This window comes from Heloderma suspectum, chromosome 1, assembly GCF_057233095.1.
Source record: "Heloderma suspectum isolate Gila_16-S chromosome 1, 16-S_ref, whole genome shotgun sequence".
Lineage (NCBI taxonomy): Eukaryota > Metazoa > Chordata > Lepidosauria > Squamata > Helodermatidae > Heloderma > Heloderma suspectum.
Genome location: NC_139458.1, coordinates 155,444,935 through 155,465,788, shown reverse-complemented (window position 1 = coordinate 155,465,788; position 20,854 = coordinate 155,444,935). Strand labels below are relative to the sequence as shown.

Genomic DNA, 20,854 nt, shown 5'->3' with positions numbered 1-20,854 from the left:
AACTGGTAAGAGATAAGCAACTGTCGAAAATGGTTCCATTCTACTATCTTATGTATGATAGTCTTTGGACATTTTCCATTCACAGAAGCCACATGATTTGGAAGCGGGGTGGGGGAGAGAACCCAAGTCATTATCAGAATGCTGTTTGTCAGCAAATTCTAAGGTCTGAGGCTGGTTAATCTAATACTCTGAAGAGATATGCAAGACACACATTAGTCTCCTCATGTCCACACACATCCTGCCCCTCTAGTTTTACAGAAGTGCCTTACACTCACTGTATGCTCACTACAGAGTGAAGAACTTTCTGTACTGCATGTCTCGGCAAGACCTCCCCACTAAAGAAGTGTTGTACTTTGGAATAGACCCAACAATCCATTGCCAGGGCACTTTGATCAGCTGGTTACACTAGCAGTTGCTGAATTAGCCTATTAAAATACCAACATATACGTGGGGAGTTGCCATATTGACATCTCTGTACAATGGAGCCTTGTTTATCAGTATAGGAGGCCCAGTGTAAAGCAAGCCAGCCTTGAAATTGGATGAACATTTTTACTTGTCTCCATTCCCCCTTCTCCACGCACACACATGGGGGACGTGGGTGGGAAGGTGCTGCTGCACTTATGTCCAACTTGTGGGTTTCCTGTGGGCAGCTAGTTTGTGTGAACAAAATGCTCGACTAGATGGACCCTTGGTTGGTCTGATCCAGCATGGCTCTTCTTACCTTCTTAGACACACACAAATACTACTCAATGTCGTATTACTTTATGACAGTAGGCTTTTGCACAAAACTGTATATTACACACTACAGTTCCATAACAGGCTGTGTATTTGATCCAACAACCTTACCTGCATATTACTGAATAGACACTGTCGTCATCAAGCTACAGACAAGCCCCAGTGCCTCCCAAAATATTAATAAGAGGTGAGGGGTGGTATTGGCAGGTGTTTTTGCATTGGCAGTAAACCAACACATTCAGCTTATGAAACCTCTACATAGGCAAGTAATGAGTAAAAAAAAGTAAAAGCCTGAAGTCACAACTACCTTTTCATATCAACATTCTTTTAGGAGTCAAAACATGTGTGGTGTACTTTAGGAATGTTCATGTGTTCAATGTTAGCCATCACCATAAGAAAAGGAAATATGGGAAGAGGTAATCTGGTAGCAGGTTAGAATTTTAACTGCACAACTGATTTTATATTAATATATATTTTTAAAAAATAGATTATATACTGTGCAGAACTTTTGGAATTGTTTGAGTTACATCATTACATTAATTCTGGAAATCCGGAGAGAGGCCAAGGGAGTTGTACCACTTAGTAGCCCAATATTCTCCAACCTGGTGTCCTCCAGATGTTTGGGACTACAACTCCCAGAACTCCTGACCATTGGTAATGCTGGCTGGTGCTGATGGGTCTTGAAGTCCAAAAAGTCTGGAGAGCATCAGGTTGGGGAAGGCTGCAGTAGCCTATAATACACAAACACAAAGAAGAGCAGTAGTAGCCAATTTTACACTGCAATCTTTATAACTGTTATCTCTTAACACCACATGTTTTGTTGAACCCTAGGACAGTTTATATGAAAGGAGCCTTCCTCTACCTCCAGAACATTTAAAACGCACAAAGGGCCAGCCTACAATCATGGCCCTGTTTTTGCAAACTAAACGTAACAAGACATGAAATCAAAGTAAAGTATGATAAAAAGAATGGACACAACTTAAATAGCTGCAACGCCACGTTTAACGGAGTTTCCACGTGAACAAGTCCTTCCTCATTTACTTATGGACAAGCAAATCCCGTGAGCATTTCACTGAGTGAACAGAATTGCCCTTCTTACAGAAGTGAATGGGGGAATCCTTGACACACAGACTTCTAGTGTGCATATTAGAGTACACAGCCCTTCCATTTGGACCCTATATGCTTATATTTGTACACATGTTGCTTTGCTCTATATTACTTGTGCAGCACTCAGGCCATATTGGAAGTTAACTTTTGCCACCACATATTCAAAACTTCCATCTGTAACTATCAGGACTAGAAATGTGCAGTTGTGCATGTTTTGGTTATATTACTTTAAAAACCTAACAACTGGCCAAGAATATCCTAGGTGGACTATGATAGGTTATACCAGCCTTCCCCAACCTGGTGCCTTCCAGATGTTTTGGACTACAACTCTTATCAGCCCTAGCCAGCATGACCAATGGTCAGGAATACTGAGAGGTGAAGTACATTTGGAGGGCACCAGGTTGGGGAAGGCTGGGTTACACAAAGAATCTCACTTTCATGTTGAGTAACTAGGTAAAACCATCTCCCTGCTCAAAAAAAAAAAAAAAAAGACCAAGATGGTGACATCTGAACTCAATACTATGCATGGGTCAAATTATTTGCCAAGAGTTTGGGGGGAGTCTATAGCTGAGGAACATGTAGCTTGGCTAAGCTTCAAACAAAATTAGAAGCCTGAACCAAATTTAGACATCCCTAACACCTGAAGTTTTCATTGTCATAAACACATGCCAATTTAGGAGGTTAGCAGGTTTGAGGAAAATATAGCAGTCTTGGAAAGGGACCAGCTGTCTACAGTCTGTCTTGTATATAAAAATACATATTTCCAACATGCTACAACTTTATTCCTATGAACAAGAACAGAACAGAGAGTTTTGAGAAACAGGTGAAGAAAGAGCAATCATCAGATGAGAAAGCAAAGATATGCAGCTGAAAATGAGAGGACAGTTACATGGTTGTCAGTATGAAAAGCAGCAAGATTAGATGCATTACTGTGGAACAAATGATCTTGTCAACATGCCTATCACAAGATGTTAACGTGCATACACATTACAGTGAGTGTTCATAATTTGTTGAATGTCCACATTCACATGAAGAATTTCTCAAATTTCCAGATGAATTTTGAGAAATGTCCTAATATTTTTTCCCATTTCCAAGGCACACTAAATACTGGAAGTCCCATTTTTAACAAACTAACAACTGTCACTGATATTTTCTGTTTCTCAACATTCAAAATATTTGTTTGGTTGTCGGCATACACATATTGATATTGACAGTCATCACATTCTGGATATTCACTCAAAAGCAAAGGCAAACACACAGAAAGTGGAAAAGGGGCTTGTTATAAATCCAATGTTGAAGCATGGTTGAGACTTAAATTGTATTAATAAGTGTTTTACCTCAAGAAACACAAAATAAATATCTTTTAAATCTAGAATAGCTGCATTTATAGAATACTTGCTAATAGTAAGTGAGAAAAACGTAAGGGCCTTACTATAATAATTCAGATCGGAACCTTTCTTTAAGTGAAAACAATTGTTTGAGAATGGCCACTATCAACTCTGTGGGCATGTATATTTTAAACAGATGTGCACATGGCTGAATCCAGACTAAATCAGCTGTACATAGTTATAGGCCTGTAGCCAGCCTAAAAGTTTGGGGGTGGGGAGGTAGGGGGCAGTTCATCTGGTTTGCAGGTCTTTTAATGACAAAACTGTGAACTGTTGTTTTTTTAAATTATTTGTTCGTAAAAAAATTTAGGGGGGCAGAGAAAATTTAGTGGGGGCATCCCCCCAGCCCAACCCTGGCTACAGGCCTGTGTAGTTACCATTAACATCAATTGGACCCAAGTCATGACTAACTTGTGCCATTGATTTTAATAGGATCCAAGTTCAATTTACTTTATCTGGATCCAACCTAATGTGTTTATCACAGCCATCTCAAAAAGTTTCAGTGAAAGACTAAAACCCATTATTCACACAGGAAATACCTTCCCCCTACGTCCAGCTTGCAGGGCTGTAGGAAGGATTTTGCAGGTGTGTGGGGGGGGAGGGGGGAGGCAGAGACGAGGAGAATGCCACTGGAGTTCCTAAATGGCAGCACTGGGAGGGGAGGGGCTTACCAGTCATTTTAAGTTGAGATGCCCCTCCCTCCCACCCAGTATACAGTATGGGTTATGCTGGTCGTTCCTTTGGGGGCCAAGTAGGAATTTTTGACTCATAGCCAGATTGGCTTTGGCTATGTGTCTTTTTGCCTACTTCACGCTGTAAGTGGGATTGGGAGTTAATTCAGGTTGTATTGGTCTTAAATACTTAGATCGATTTGGTCACATTTTCTAAATTGGTGGTTATGTGCAGACACCTTTGGTGGAGTATAGGGCTGGTGAGCATTTGGTGGCACTGTTTCTGGTGACTGGTAAGGTCTGAAGCCCCAGTTGGAAGATAAAGATTACCTTTGAGGCCAACTCTCCTCATCCACTTGGAGTTTTGCGGCCCAAGGGGATGAGTGTGACAAAGGACGGCCTCCCCTCCTAAAATTGGGCAGACGCCACCCTACAGGCATTGAATGTCTCACCTGATACAATGCCAGGCTAGTCACTGGCTTAGAGATGTTGCCTGCTTAGGTTTCCCTTTGCAGATCTGATCACTTTCAATAAATGTGGCCACAAATTTTATACCAACTACTTGTGCCTCGTATCTTTATTCCACCCCACCACCACCTCTCCTTTTACCTCAAGCAGCGAACACGACAAGATCAGGCAAGGAATTATTTCATGCCAGGTTTCCTTGCAAGTTCGAAACACTGGCCAACTCCTTTAATCCTGTCAATTTGGTCAGCGTTTTAGTAGATCCTAAGCAGCTTTGGTTCCAAGTGAGATCTGTGAGATTAACTATGGTTTTATATGAGGACAAGATTTCAACCCATTCCCCCAGGTGGCTTCCTAAATCAGCACTTTTGCTGTAGCAACACATAGGTCACACTCAACTTTTCTTTCACTGCTCAGCAATAGTAAACAGCAAGGGAAGTGGGGGGGACGACTTTTGAGGCAATGTAGTATCAGGAAGTCAAAAGCAGAAAAAGTCAAGAGCAGGCAACCAGGGTGAATGTCAGCAGGTCCAGTACCTCCAAGATCCAGTGAAGGCAGCATATGAATATTTTATCTAGTCTAGATTATAGAGCAAAAAAATGCTCAAAGGCTATTCCAAAGTACAAAATAGAATAATTCAAAACATAAAATCCAGCGAGATGTGTACATTTCCATGGTGTATTTAAAGTTTGGTAACATTTTTGATTGATGGTTTTGGTTTGGGCTCCTCTCCAAAAGATATCTGTGAAAAATCTGCAGGCTAAGATAAGATTCCTCTTTGAAAACTAGTTATCTCTTTGAAACTCAACTCAAAATACTCTGGAGGACTACAAGGTATTGCTTATTTCAGAAGGAACGTCCTTAAGCTCTGATACCACAATTCCAAAGAACTTAAAATGAGTGTCCTGTATTTCAGGATGGTTCTGCTACCGAAAACTAAAACCCTATATTATCCCTTACCTGTTTTTGTACATGGGAATACAAATTGGTCCAACAATAGGCACTGCTTTCTCCTTTTTGTGGTGGTGCAGGGGCATAAAACCTCTTTCAGCCCATTGGCCAAATTCAATTTTAAAGAAGCTGGGGGCAGGAGTGGGGGGAGATTCCAGTGCTGGGTAGGGCCAAAGGCAAAAACAGGAGGGGCAAAAACACCAAAAATACCAGTATATTTTAACTTAAAGAACTTACTGCCAGTAAGCTTTAAAAGAGGCATTTCAACTCTTAGATTAGGGGGGAAAAACTGTGCAAAAGCCAGTAAACCACCAAATGATAGGTGGTCAGTGGAAAGGGGGTGGGGCCAGGGAAGGAGCCATGGCCCTCTGGGGAACCCTGGAGGGCCGGACTGGGACATCAGGCAGGCTGTATTTGCCCCACAGGCCTGAGGTTCAATAACTCATCCTAGAGCTTGGATTTGGTGGGACAGGCAAGCTAAAGTATTATTATTTAAAAAAATTTAAGAAGCCTGTAACAATTGGCCTGATATAGCATTGCTTGTTCTCCTTCTATTTCATTTTGAAGTTGGAGTAAGTAGTATTTGCATGGTGTACAGTAGGTCTTTTGGTTCATGTCACCCTGGACCTATTTTCTTGCTAAATCAAAGACCTGCCTGAAAGCCACAGTCAAGGAAATTCCTGCAGGATGAGTGGAGAGTGTTTTAATGAAGGCTCTCCAGTTAAAAATGAAAAAAACAAAACACCTTTCATGTTAATCCCATAATCATATTCTCTATGACGAGGCGGGAAGGCAAGTTCTTGCACAGTAATGCTTTCATTGTAAAACTTCTTATTGACCTAGACAACCTGGATGAAGTAAACTAAATATTAGAATCAAACAAGCTTTCTGTTCCTTTCTGGAATCACGTAATAACAGCTTTGCAAGTGTCTTCAAGTTTTAAAAGTCTGTCACTTCGTATTTAGTCTATTTCTATTTAGAGTATTTTTGCATCCTTTTTACAAGTTTGAAGTTTCTTGCTCATCCTTGAAGCAGACAGGTTGTGCCTTAAGACTTGTGAATTGCATCAAGGTAAAGCTGGAGATGCTTATACCTGACTTTTTTTGCTTTTCGTGCAGCCAACAGTGTAAGTGATCTAGCCCTAAAAATGAAAACAAAAAACCCATTTTAACTGGAAAGCCTTTATTAAAATACTCTCTGCTCATTCTGGAAAAGTTTCCTTTACTACATCTTTCAGCCAGTTCTTTGCTTTAGTAAGAAAACAGATCCAGAGCAACAAGAACCAAATAACTTACAGCATATCGTGTAAATAGTACTTCATCTGGAAAATGAAATGAAACGAGAAGAAGCAATGCCTTATCTGGCCAGCTAAGCTTCTTAGAAGAAAGAATTTCGCTTCCATGTCCCACCAAATCCAAGCTTGATGAGATACACCACCCCAGGAAGAGAAAGCAATATCTTTAGTTGGACCAGTATCTCTTGGCAAAGATATTCTTAGCTACGAACATTTAGGACTGAACCTGCCATATGAACTGGTAAAGGACTAGACCTTAGTTCAGCAGTACAGTACATGCACTGCTTGGCATCTCCAAGAGAAGAGTTGAGTAGCAGGCTATGAAAGAGGTATACAAAAGCCTTTGAGAGTAGCTATGGATTATAAATGGTACTGGATTATACAGACACACACCAATGATTCACAGAGGAGTTCATCATATAACTAATAAAGACATCCTCCTGCATACACCAAGTCTTAAAACCACCTTCATTTTCTTACAGCAGTGAAGCTAGACTAACAGCAGCTTTGGATATTACAAAGATGGAATGCCAACTCAACACCTAAGTATGTACCTGACAATGCTTCTTTGGTATCTCAAAAAAAAAAAAGCAGGCACACCAAAATTTCACATGCGATCTTACTATGGACTGCAGCACATTTTGTGTGTACCTCACAACAGTGGCTAAATTTTGTAGTGTTACCAAATACACATGACAACAAATCAGCACTAGAATACATAGCAAGCACAATCTTCCTTTGTGAATCAAAGGTAAGAGCTGAGTTTTGTGACGCTGCAAGCTACCTTAAGCCAAGGTTACCGTGACCAAACAGAAGGTTTATTTATTACATTTCTATACCGCCCAATAGCCAAAGCTCTCTGGACAGTTCACAAAAATTAAAACCACAAAGTACAGAATAAAAAGAGTATAAAACATAAAAGCTTAAAACTACAGTATAAAAATACAACCAGAATAAAGCCTAGCAGCAATGCAGAGATTTGAAGTACAGTAACAGATTTTAAAACAGCAAAGTTAAAAGACTATAATGCTAAAATGCTGGGAAAATTAAAAGGTCTTCGCTTGGCATCTGAAAGAGTATGACGCAGGCACCAGGCAAACCTCTCTAGGGAGCTCATTCCACAGCTGGGGTGCCACAGCAGAAATGCTCTCTTTTGCTGCGACTAGGAATTCCTCTCTGCAACTCAAAGAGGAGTTTGAGGCAGGTCACAGAACCAGTAGGAATTGAATAGCTTTTGAACATTGCAGACTTTGAGCAGTCCCTCTTTAGAGCAACATTTCCCAAATTTGATAGCACAAGCATGCGTATACATCCAAATTAAATTGGGAGGCACATTTCAAGCTTACAACCCCAAATGTAAGGGTGTAAGTATAAGAGTAATCCACCCTCAGAAGCACTCACAGCCATGCTTTCTGCATTAATTACTGATTGATCTGACATGCCTTCTGATTTATCCATGACTCATGCAGACCTGCAATGGACAGCCTCTTCTGAAGTTAAGTCTGCTGATTCTCCACATCTGGAGTGAGCAAATGTTCTGATCATGCCCAATATAGATACACTGCAGAATTACTCACCCACAGCAGAGTCTGACTTAAATTAAGCATAGCCAGAACAGTAAATCATGCAGAGATACAACAGACAGCTTCCTCAGTGGTCAAGTTCTTTGCCTCAGAGAAGCTTGCCATTATTTAAAGCTTGCCATCTCAATGCATTTTTTGAGACACAAAAGCAGTTTTCTAATAGCATACAGTTTATGAATTATTACCATTGAGAGAATAAAGGGCTTTCCCCAGACACTGACTTTTTCCTGAAAGATGCAGCCATTAGTGATCTGGTTAGGTGACACTGGCCTAGCAAGTGCTCCTGTTTTATGCAGATCATTTGCTACCATGAAGTCTGACCTCAGCCAGCATAATTATGCTTGTTTTCTGTGGTGTGTTGATGTTGGACTTGTTTCATAACCTCCTAATGGATGGTGCCCATGACAGAATCAGGTACATTACAAGTCACAAAATTTTGAATAGCCAGAAATGTTTAGTAGCTTCTCCACATTCCCCTATCTACTGCTTTCCCCAAGGCTGTATCCTGTCTTTTCCAATGCTTCAGCACATATTCTTTACATTAAAAAGCCCAAACACAGACTTCACCTCCCCATGAGCAAGGCAAGCCCTATGCTGTGAACATATTGCTTCATGTGGTTTCTCTTCTGTGATAACAGAGTTGTTGCTGTAGGAAAAGAGAGTGGTAAGAATGTTGGACTAGAATCAGGAAGACCCAGGTTCAAATCTCCACTTAAACTCCACTTAAACTCAATGGGTGATCTTGGGCCAGTCCAGCTCTCTCAGCCTAACTTACCTCAGAGGTTGTTGTGAGAACACAGGGGTAGTGGTGGTGGTAAAAAATATGTATCCTGCCCTGATCGCCTTGGAGGAAGGGTGAGATAAACATGGGGGGAGGGGAGTAAATTACCTACACCATATGCCAGGCAACAGAATCATAAACAGCTCAAATTGATCTGATTCTATGGATTCAAAACAACAGGTTTATTCTTAGTGTGCTAAATGTAGTTGTCCAAGTTAGGTCAGAAAGAAAAGTAACTGAAGCAATTATGCTTTGTTTTATCATGTGGAACCTATACCACATAATAGAGAGGTGGATGGCTAAAGGAGGGTCTCTTCTGCTGTGGCACCCCGTTTGTGGAATGAGCTCCTCAGAGAGGTTTGCCTGGCGCCAATGCTGTAGTCTTTCCAGTGCCAGGTGAAGACCCTTTTATTTTCCCAGGAATTTTAGCATTTTAGCATTCGAGTCTTTTAGCTCTGCTGTTTTAAATTTGTTGCTATATTTTAAATCTCTGCATTGCTGCTAGCTTTTATGCTGGCTGTACTTCTATACTATAGTTTTAATGCTTTTATATTGTTTTTATGCTGTACTTGTGGTTTTAATTTGTATGAACCGCCCAGAGAGCTTCGGCTATAGGGCAGTATATAAATGTAAATTTTAAAAAACCACCACGTTTGTGGGTGATGTTTAGGGTAGGGGAAAGAACCGAGTCACTGGAAGGGTTGAAGGGGTACATTTCCCAAAGAGGAACTCCAGAGAAAAAGAGAAGCGCAGTTAATTAGTTGCACATGGTCACAACTGACAGCTAGTGGGGCTATAGCCAATACACACAATTACACATGGGAGGGAGAGCAAAGGATCAGTTGGAAGGCAAATATTTCACAACACAGGAGTATGACAATGATTTCCTTTGTGAACTCTATTAACTTGCCTTCTTAGGAAGCTGGTGCCTTTACAGAGTTAAGGCACATCATCTTTACTGTGCTGCCTCATGTAGTCATTCAAGTCAACCAAGCAGGAAAATTAACTAGTCTCTTAGATCACTATAGGAATCCCTCTGAAAAAACACATTTACGGGCCATTAACTTGACAACTTCACTACTGCTGCAAACTGTGAAAGGAAGGAAAGGATTTGGGGAACTGGGTAAGTGAAAGCTATGAATGAGCTGTTCTTGGCTACCAGATTTGTAGCTTGGGAGAAGTAGAGACAGAAAACTTGCTTTAGGAATTTGACAGAGTGCCTTGGAATTATGAGTCACAGGAATCCTCCCTATTTCATTCATCCTCTGCTTACCAGACATCATCCCTCAGTTGTGTGACAAGGGTGCAGTGAAGTCACTAAGGTCAAGAAGACATTAAGAAGACATCAGCCCTTCCCACCCTTTCCGGGCCAATTCTGGCTGAATTCAAAGGACAAGAAGTCATGCATTAGGCACTTAATTAGGCACTTATCTGCCACATAGTGCTTGCAACTACACAAAGCAGTTGTCTGCAGCCGCCAACCATATGGTTAAGTCAAGAAGGGTGAGCTTAACTGTGTTGTCAGCGCTACAGACTTTTTACCATATAGCTTTCACCCAATCACTGGACTCCATCCCCAGAAACAGATTTCAAGAGAAGCTGAAGACAGTTGCGAGTGCATCCCACCACCTCCAAGTCAGCTATCAAGGAATTTGCTAAAAAAAAAAAAGTAGCTATAAAGCCACACATATTATCCACTGGTTTAAAAAAAGAATAAGTAAATTGTTGACTAGCATTCACATACTTGCTATTGCAGGGCTTCCTGCTTGTGAATGCCTCTCAAGCTTGATCTGTGAGTAGTTTACTCACTAGTCTAATCAGACTGGGTCCCTCTGGAAGAATGCTTACAAGTAGCAGTCTCCAGTTTTTGACTGGCTTTGTATAAGCTAGTGCTGGTCTTGGATGAGGTAATCTCTTCTAATAAGGACCTTATTTCATTAACAGTTGAAATGGAAATTCCACAGCTGAATTTGGGAGCCAGCAAATGAAGATGATCTCTGATGCTCCGCAAAACAACAGGGCTTATGTTGAGCTAAACAGCTGCTTGGAAAGTATGTGTATAAGAGTTACATTAGAACCTTGCATTACGACAACTGCTACTTTGAATGATTTGAAAAATGGGTGGGGGTGTTACTCCACCCTGAATAAAACGCCTCTGTGAATGTATGAATTTTAGTAGGAACTAGAACCTGCCAATGTTATTCAAGACATTACCTTTACCTTTTATACCAGACCAATAGCACTAAAAGATATATTGAAAACAAGGATTTAATTGCTGTGGGATGTGGAAGATTTTATTGAAAGTGTTTACATTTTTGAACCAAATATGAGGCACAGTGATATGTTCCCATATTAATTAACTATTTGCTTATTTTAAAACACTGATAGTAAATAAGGAGCAAAGATCTATACAATGTTTGCTCATTAATTTGGGATTTTACCTCACTGATTGTAAAACGACTTAACAGATTTCTATCAATATGTCTGCGTCAGGGATTGAATTTGTTCAGCATGTGCTTTGGTGGGGTGGGAGAGCAGGGAGAATAGTTTCTACTGGCACTATCCTTCCTTCCAGCAAGGAACTGAGGTCTGATGATCACATTCATTTTTAATATAGTGAAGTCTTAACAACGTTAGGGAGATTCACATCAACACTGATTTTTTTCCCCAAAAAAGTGGAGTCCACTTGCAAATCAGTAATATAGTTACAAGCGAGTTAGCATCAGTTTCAGCAAGTGCTATATCTTTAGAACTTTTCACCGTTTGCTCCCTTTATTTAATTTTAAGGTAAAGTGTCAAGGTGCCTGTGCGTGTCAACCACAATCATGGCTAATGCACGTATGACAAAAGATGGAACAGGCTGCCCTTTTGCAATGTTATATTGGATGTGTTTCTATGTATTGTATGATTTTTTTAAAATTATGTGAGCAGATTTGATTTCAGCTCATGAAAAAATCAGGATATAAATTATTAAATATAAATATAAACTGTAACATCAGCCTGAAGATGGAAAACAAGAACATGGGAGGATCAGATTTATGGTATACCCTGGCCAGAAAGGTTTATGAATTACTTCTAGTTTCAAGTGTTGGTGCCCTACCAACCCTACAAAAAACCACAACACTATTCTACAGCATGCTCCATTCCAAACAGCTCAATGTGGAATCCCTAAGAATAAATGACTACTCAGGTCTACAGCCATCAAAACTGGGCAGTTATCTTCAATTCCCTAACATGCTGTCAATGATAATCTGATCTACTAGACTTGGGAAAGTATCCCCCAGAGCAGTTAGATGTGCTACACACTTCCTGTTATAAGACACAGAAACTAAACAAGGGAACTGGGGAAGACTGGCAAGACCTGCCTTCAGACCACACTAGTTTTAAGCCGGATAACACTGAACCCCTCTCACCTCATGTCATAAACTACTGTAGCTGCTGGAAACAGGAATTATATTTTATCCATGGCTACCTAGAAATAGCAATACATTCCCCCCAAATCTGAGAATAATCTATTGATATCGATGTATTGCAAGCAGAATGACTTACTTTGAAAGACAAATGTCAAGCAAAACTCATTTGTTATTTATTCTGACATAACTCTGAGCACCTGCATCTTTTCCACAGCAGGGTAAAAGTAGCTTGGTGGGGGCAATACTTGGCAAGGACATGGCCTGAGGTGAAAGGGTTAAGAACCCCCCCACACATTAATCTTCCCCTTCAAACTGCAACCTCACCAGCTGCATGTTATTAGAACAAAACACAGAAGAATAACTTAAAAGAATCACAACTTCCTGTAATGTGCAGTTCAACCCCCGCCCCCCAAAATCAGGCTTCCAGCACTGGGAAGATACCACAACTTTGAAAGGGCGGGGAAGAGGTCAGAGCAAGTGCTAATCCCCAGCCTTATAGGGTTTTTTTTTTTTTTTTACACTAGTGCTCTAATTCTACATGTACATGGCTACTTTTCTGTACTAATTTTTGTGAACTGCCCAGAGAGCTTTGGCTACTGGGCAGTATAGAAATGAAATAAATACATACATACTCATAGGAGGCTTGCCACAGAATATTGTGAGATTCTGAAAGAGTCCCTTCATACCATCAGGGTGGCAGGGGAAGAAGATCATGACAAAGAGCAGCAGTTCACTGGTATTAAACCAATTCATTCACAACCAACTTTTTACAGGAAAGAGCGTGCATATCTGGGAATCCTCCATCACCTGTTTGACAGAGCTCTCTCAACTATCTGGCTTGCACACTTTCGCCCCTGCCACCCAAAATGAAGTTTCTTGTGTATATTATGTCTTATATTGTTTGAGCAGACATTACTAGCTGTTAAGATTTAATGGCAGTTTACGTAATAAGAAGAGCTTTCACAAGACAGTATATCTGAATAATTCAACTGGTTTCCTCATAGTTATCATTCAGGAACCACAAGGAAACTTGATAAACTTGCTCAAGGCTCTTAATCTTCACAATAACATTCTGTGCCACGCAGAATTTCAGACAAGCCAATTTGAATATGTATTTACATTCTCTGCTTTAGAGCTCAGATGGAAAACAGATGATCTAGTCTTCAGATGCAGAACATTCCCCATAACAGTTGATTGCAGTACAAATCATACCAGGGAAGGAAGAGATTAGTGACTATCATACAACAGAACACGTCTAATTTCCTTGTCAATACACAACAGTTCTCCACTGTTAAAAGTAGTATAGCGCTGGTTTGCGCAATCACCACAGCCCACCATAGCTTATTTAAGTGGCATATTCTGGTGGCCATTCTGAGTATTCATCACCCATGCAGGAGATTGCAATGGTCTGCAATGGTCTCACCCAGGTGATAGGGGCTGTTTGAGGGTTAAGTAACCCTCAAATAACCCATGGTCTGTTATAGGGTTGAACCTGCCTGGGCTCAGATGATACAACAAACCATGGCAACCCCCCATTGGAGGTAAAACATGCTGCAGTGACCATGAAAACCAGGTAATTGTGTGATGTGCCTTTACCTTAGAAAGCATAATATGGAAAACGGTGGGCATTAATAATCTCTCTAGCCAAGGCCACATACATTGTTTCGAGGAAGGGCAAAAATGAGCAATTATTAGTTAGATTCTATGTTGATCCTAGACCTCTTGCTAAGTAGTTATAACTTATTAGGTCCCTTCTGACCCAAGGTACCACATGCAACTCAATTAGGAAAACCTGTGATCCAGGATCTACTAAGTCTAGTTCTCACTGCAGTGCTAAACTTGTGTTTGGGTGGTGCCACTGCAGGTGTGGGCTCACATGACTGAATATTTTTCTATACAAAAAAAATTCCCATCACAAAGAAAACTGGCATGTCAAGGAGAAGCATTCGAACCTATCTGCTCCCTGAATTGTCAATTATCTATAGGTAGTATTTTTTTCAGGGGTGGTAGCGGAGCTTTCTATCATGTAGGATACCCATCTAGTGGTATTGCCTAGGCACATTCACTACCTCAATGAAAACTAGGCCCAAGAGTAGCCAGTAGGACTGCATCATGGCTGTGAGGTGATGCTCAACTCTATATTATAGACTGCTCCCAGTTTCAGAGTTTGGAGGATTTCTGTCATATCACAGGGTTCAGTTTCTTCTTACATACAAACTATGCTTCAGTGCCCTTCCTCTCTTCTACCTCAGTCCTTATGGTTCAGGAACAGCAAACATGAAATGCAAATTTCTAGCTCAACATTCAAATTCCTTCACATTAACTGTATTGAGTATACCTCCCCTCTGTGTTGGCCACAACCAGTCTGCTCCAGTATTTGTTTCCACGTTTGTTTCTTCGGGAAGCTGCTTAGGCAGCATAGCGCCCCGCGCCTTTTTCGAAGGTCAGTCCTCAGATCAGATCCCAATACTGCTAGAAGCTTCCCTGCCACTATTCATGACACACGTTTTAAACAAACAAAAGGCCACACACCTCTCGTGCTTTCACAATTTGCTTTAATAATTCAGCAGAGAGGTACCTTATCAGTATGGTACTTTGTACAGAGAAGCACATTACAAATAGACACATTCATTGCCTTTTTGCTTATTAAACATTTTGGCAAACTGCAAGAGCTCGTAACATATTTTCTAAACCCAAAGGGGAAAGTTACACAGAACTGATTGCCACTGAATCAGTCTACATGCTGGGGCCAAATTTTAACTCAACCATGAACTGGATAGCTTGGTATATGTTACCATCTCAGCTTGAACATCTATCATATGGAAATGATTATCTTATTATGATAACTAAGATTAAGGATTTGACCATTTTAAAGCAGCAAGTCAGTTTAAGTAAACTGATTTGTAATAAATTCAGATGCATTCTCACTAGGAACTTAACTGGGTGGTCATACTTGACAAAGCACACGTACACTGACATCTTCACATAGACAACATGTGGTCTGGGAAATTGCTAAGAGTCAGGGCACATGTCCCATGTATATTTCTTAGTAAGGCAGCTAATTTTTTGTTGTCATTGCTACAATTCATCATTGATTGGGCCTGGGAGGATGAGGAATGGTGTTTGGGACCTGAGACACCCTCTGCCTGCCTTGTATGCATTTGGTGGCCTTTAATTCACTTCCCCCTCTAGTCTACAGTCCTACTTCCAACAGTTGTCAGCCAAATATGGTAGAGTGGTAGACTAGGACTTGGGAAAAATCACATCAAATCCCTGCCAAGAAGCTGACTGGGCAACTGTGGGCCAGTCACTCCCTTGCAGCCTAACCCACCCCACAGGGTTGTTGTAATGATAAACTGGGCACAGCGGAAAACCATGTACACTTCCCCAAATGTCATGGGCAGGATAACAATGTAATAAATAAAATGTCTCTGGGAAGTTTACAAGTGGGGACATATATATTTCAAGTGGGGACACATAAATAAGAAATATATATTTCTTGAGAATATATCTTCATGTAGAGAAGGAATCAGTGGGCAATTCTACCAACAGCCACTATTTTCGAGCAATAAGAATTTCTTAAACAGGAGGTTGGGGGTTGGAACTTAATTCTAATTCAGAAATCCCCTAGTTGTGGGGGGCAAGGCAGCTCTGGATAACATCTTGGAGAAAAGTATCCCCCACGAGATAGTGGGCGGCGGGGGGGGGGGGGGGCTGGATTCCAGGATTATCTTCCCAGAGCTTTACCAATGCAAAAAGCTGTTCTGAAACTCCTATTTCACAGGAGAAAACAGGGCTGACGTGTTCCATAAGGACATCTGAGGACCTGCAAGATCTGTTTGAGAGAAACATGACTACACCGAAGAGAAGAAAGGGATTGGCATTACTGCCAACTCCCCCTATACCTCCTGTGTCAAAAGTTTCAAAAACAGAAGATATAGGGGAATTATTTACTCCGATAAAGACTTTATCTTCGCAATTTATGGACTAAGCCAAAAAGTTGGATTTAATCCCAAATTCCATCACCACCTTGCAAGGAGCTGTGGATTTAATTAATGCGTCATGGCAAAAAATGGAGATGAAAATTAATGAGCTAGAAGATCGAATGGCAGGGAATGAAACTACGACACAAGTATGTTTTAAAAATGTCTCTGACAGAATTTCTCAACTGGAGGCCTTCACGCGAAGATCCAATGTACGTGTTATTGGGATCAAAAATCTGTCTAATGATGTAAAATTGCCTATTTTTGTGGATAAACTTTTGCATGAGATACTCCCTATCCCATCTGATTATTTACTTGATATTGAGCAGGCATTTCGTGTGCCAAATGCTAAAGGGACTGACTATACGATCATAGTCCAATTTACACAAGTCTCCACAAAGAATTATAGCCTGCGTTTGGCAAGAGAGGGTGGAAGCCTTTCCTGGAAACAAGATAAAGTTATGTCATTTACAGATTACATCAAAGAGGTGGCGAATAAAAGAAGGCAATTTATCAAAGCGAAAAATATGGCAAAACAAATGAACTTACAAGATTACTTAAAATATCCTGCTACACTTTGTATTGTGTCTGAAGGCCAGATGAAGAAGTTTCTAAACCATGAATGGGCGGCGGCATGGCTGAATGTAAAAATGCATGAGATTTCTGTTACAACCCCATGAACTGGAATCTTTAAACAAGCTTTGTTAACTGCTTATATTTAGTCTACATGATCCAGGCTAGGTCAGAAGATAAATGATTATACATATATTCATTTATTTTCTTCCATCTTTCTTTTTCTTGCTTTTATTTATATTTTTAATTATTTTTTACTTCAAAATAGATATGGTATGCTGTATTTAAATTTATTGTTTGAGGGTAATTGTACACATGCATTAATATATCTAGTATAAAATATATTACTGATTGTTGAAGGTTTATTTTAAGTTTTATTATTATATAACGCTATATTTCTTCTTATTATTATTAATAATAATAAATAATAATAATAATATAGGCTACTGGGAATGAACTGTAGACCTGTTTCTTTGATGATATGATATTGAAATGTAAGGTTGTGTATTAAACTGTAAGATTGTTAAGGTTATATAGTTTTTAAAATAGAATAGCATCAGAGGCTGGTGGGTGTTGGAGTTTAAACTTAATCTTTAAAGGGGAGGGAGAGGGAGGGAGAAGGAATCTTCTTTTCTTTTTCTTTATTTCCTTTCCTCCTCTCTTTTCCTTTTTTTTTCTTTTTCTTTTTCCTTTTCTTTTTGTTATTGTGGTGTCCTCATCAGAATATTATATCGCTGGGAAATTGTAGTACTGATCAGGTTGTTGGTATTTTTGGTATTGTTTATTTCATTTATAAAGATAAAATAAATAAAAATATATTTAAAAAAAAGAAAAAAGAAATTCCCTAGTTGTTATAATCCAAGCCCAAGCCTCTTTGAATTTTGACTTGGCTCATAATACTCAGCACCAGCCCTCTCACCTGCCAGTTTCTTTTTTTCTCGCTGAACTTACCAAGTAGTAGCAGAGTGGTGAACGGAAAACACCCACAATCAAAAAGACAAAGCCTAAACTGTTCCTGGAAATGAACTCCGGTAATTGCAGTTTTTCATTTTTCATTCTTCATTACTCATTGTCAGGAAGATATTCCCAGAGTTAAGATGAGATTGTTTCTTCTGCACTGTTTCTCAGAGCATTTCTACACCAGGCAAAAATCCTACAACTTTACCGGGGCTTCTGCTTCTGGATTCCTCATGGGATTAGATCGGGTCCATTCCACGTGGCTTTTTCCTCCTTTGTTTTCCTCGGCAAGGTCTATGTTTCATTATAAAGCTACTAGATGGTGATGTATTATTTGCAATAATCTGCCATGACGTCAGTACACAAAGAGTTAAAGCGTTAATTGCGGGAGGAGAAAAAATGCCAGACTTTTGTTGTCACAGAAAACAGCACAATAAAGCTTGTGAAGAGTGGGAGGTGCCCTGGAGGTTGAAGATGTCATGTAGAGGATCCACGAACTTCCATGGGTCACCAATCATGAGCGCACGATAAATGCCTTGTGTAGAAACGGTCTCACTCTGCACTGAAGTCATCCAAGCATACTCAGAGTCTATACTGCTGACTTTGGGAACTGTAGTTCTTTAATTACCTTGACTCATTTACCAGGAGGTGTAAAAACCTACAATTCTCAGAGTTCATGTGGACAATAGAAGATGCAAGCGAGCTCAGAAGCCTTCATTGCAGAGAGCTAGAAACTTAGGGAGAGACCTTGAAATCTAATAAACTGTTAATAGGAAAAGTTGTCTGCAAATGTTTGTTATCACTATGTTCAAAATTAAGATGTGTATTTATAATTGCACCTTCTGTAAGAAGCTTGGTGTAGTGTATGTGTGTCAGGGTGGACACTGAGCCCATAGAATCCCAGAGTAGTTCTGATTCTGAGGAAGAGCAGTCGCTCCTGGGAGAGGAGCGTGCTCCTCTTTCCCAGGACCAACAGCTGACGGAGATTCCTCCCACCAGCATTCCTAGTTTAGTTAGCAGTCCAGGGAGTGACCGAGCACAGATAGCAGACTTGGTGGATGTGCGACGCAGACGCAGAGAGCGGCGCCAGATGGAGGGCGTGGAAAGGAGGCGTAGTGCCCGGTTGGCGCGCAAACAACGGCTGCGCCCAGAGGATCCAAGGGAAAAGGGGAGGGACTCTCCCCAGTCCTTAAGTTCAGGGGTCTGCCAGTGATTCCCTTTCAAACGGGGACCAACTGTTCCAACTTAGGGCATAGGTACTCTGCTGCTCAGATCTAGTTGCTACCTGTAGAGTTGTTAAGTTGTAAAAGAAGAATAAAGCTTGAAAAGGAATTCCTTTGTCTGTGTCTGGACTTGGCTACTGGATTAGACTGAGAGAGGCCTCCAAGGAGCCCTTGACAATGTGGACACAATTTATTTTATCCTCACAACCACCTTATGAGGTAGGTTAGGCTGAGAAACTGTAACTTGGCCACTGAGTTAACAGCATGGCTGAGCAGGATTTGAATCCAGAACTGATTAAAGTACCCAACCCAAAGCTAGAAAAAATAAGTTCTCCAAATATGACCAAATCTTGTGTTGCATTAGTTAGACTGTCAAGACTAGGACTGAGAAGGCCCACATTCAAATTGCCACAAAGGTCACTGGATAATAATGGGTCAGTCACCATCAGTTTCACCTACCTAACAGGGTGGTTGTGAGGCTACAATGGCAGGGAATCACATATGCCGCCTTGAAGTCCTTGGTGAAGTGGAAGATAAATGTAAAAAAATGAATTAAAAAACTGTGTCAGCACATCCATGAATGGCTTATTCAACATAAGGCAAACTGTCTATTATTTGAGTATATTCTGTATCTTATGAATAGGAACTCCAGCATAAATGAGCTCCCAGATCAGTAATAATACCCTGTAGCTGGCATATTATTACAACCAATATGGCCAATTAAGAAAATAGCAGAGCCACACGCTAGTTAAAGCAAGTCTAAGAACAGAATGTCTACAAAGATTCTAAGAACAGAATCTACAAAGTCTAAGAACAGAATGTCTACAAAAAATACACTGGGCCTAAAAATACATGCCTGTCATTTCCTATCAAAACTATATAATCAGATCTTCAAAGGTCAATGTATAGCTTTAAAAGAGAGATCTGTCTACTAATGTTAAGGTATTATGGCATTCAAAAGACCCTGCAGTGGGTTTTAGGAGTACACATTCTCTACCTTTGAATTACATGCTGTGGTAGCTGTTCCCTTCCCAAATGATAACAGATAGGCGTAGTAGGCCTTCTCTCTGATCTGCCAGCAGAGACCACTAGAGAGAAGACGCAGAAGAAGCAACTGATTTTATTTAGACAGAGGGGTTACCCAGTAAGTTACAGAGAATGATGGTTCCGAATGAAGAGAAGAAAACCCAAAACAAGCATCAAGAATACGGAGACAAAGGACTGACAACTCACAGGCTTGAGGCTTTGGGGTATTTGGTGTATCTGATCCCAAATATTGCCTTGGGCATATGCACCTTTAGGACAATTAAAGGTTTGAGAAGATCAGAGGGAATTACAGCACTATTTACAAAGGAGTTTATGAGCGGAAACATCTTGGAGTGCATTCTGTGCATCCCTCAAGGAAAGCTCCAATTTACAAAAGGTGCATAAATACTTTGTGAAAAGACAAAATGATGACCAGATAACTGCTTACTCCACAGTCTCTGAATAAAGGGAAAACAATGCATTCAAGCTGCAGCATAACAAATTCAGGATGGAACTAGCTAGACAGACTTGCTAAATGTATGAAGAGATGGCCAGCAGATCAAATTGTTAGTGGAGTTGTGCAAACTCTTTTCTGGACGTATTTATAATATGTATCACTTCATGAGCCTAGATGGGCATATGTTGATGACGGCTTGCCATTCATTTCCCTGCTGTTACAGAGAGTTGGACTGGGATAAATTCCT

The 20,854-nt window shown here is 40.4% G+C and overlaps 1 protein-coding gene across 1 annotated transcript in view; it reads right to left on the bottom strand.

Annotated features, from left to right (window-relative positions):
* KALRN (kalirin RhoGEF kinase) overlaps positions 1–20,854 on the bottom strand; it is an 816,446-nt gene that overhangs the window by 72,633 nt on the left and 722,959 nt on the right. The gene's annotated exons all lie outside the window — the stretch shown is intronic.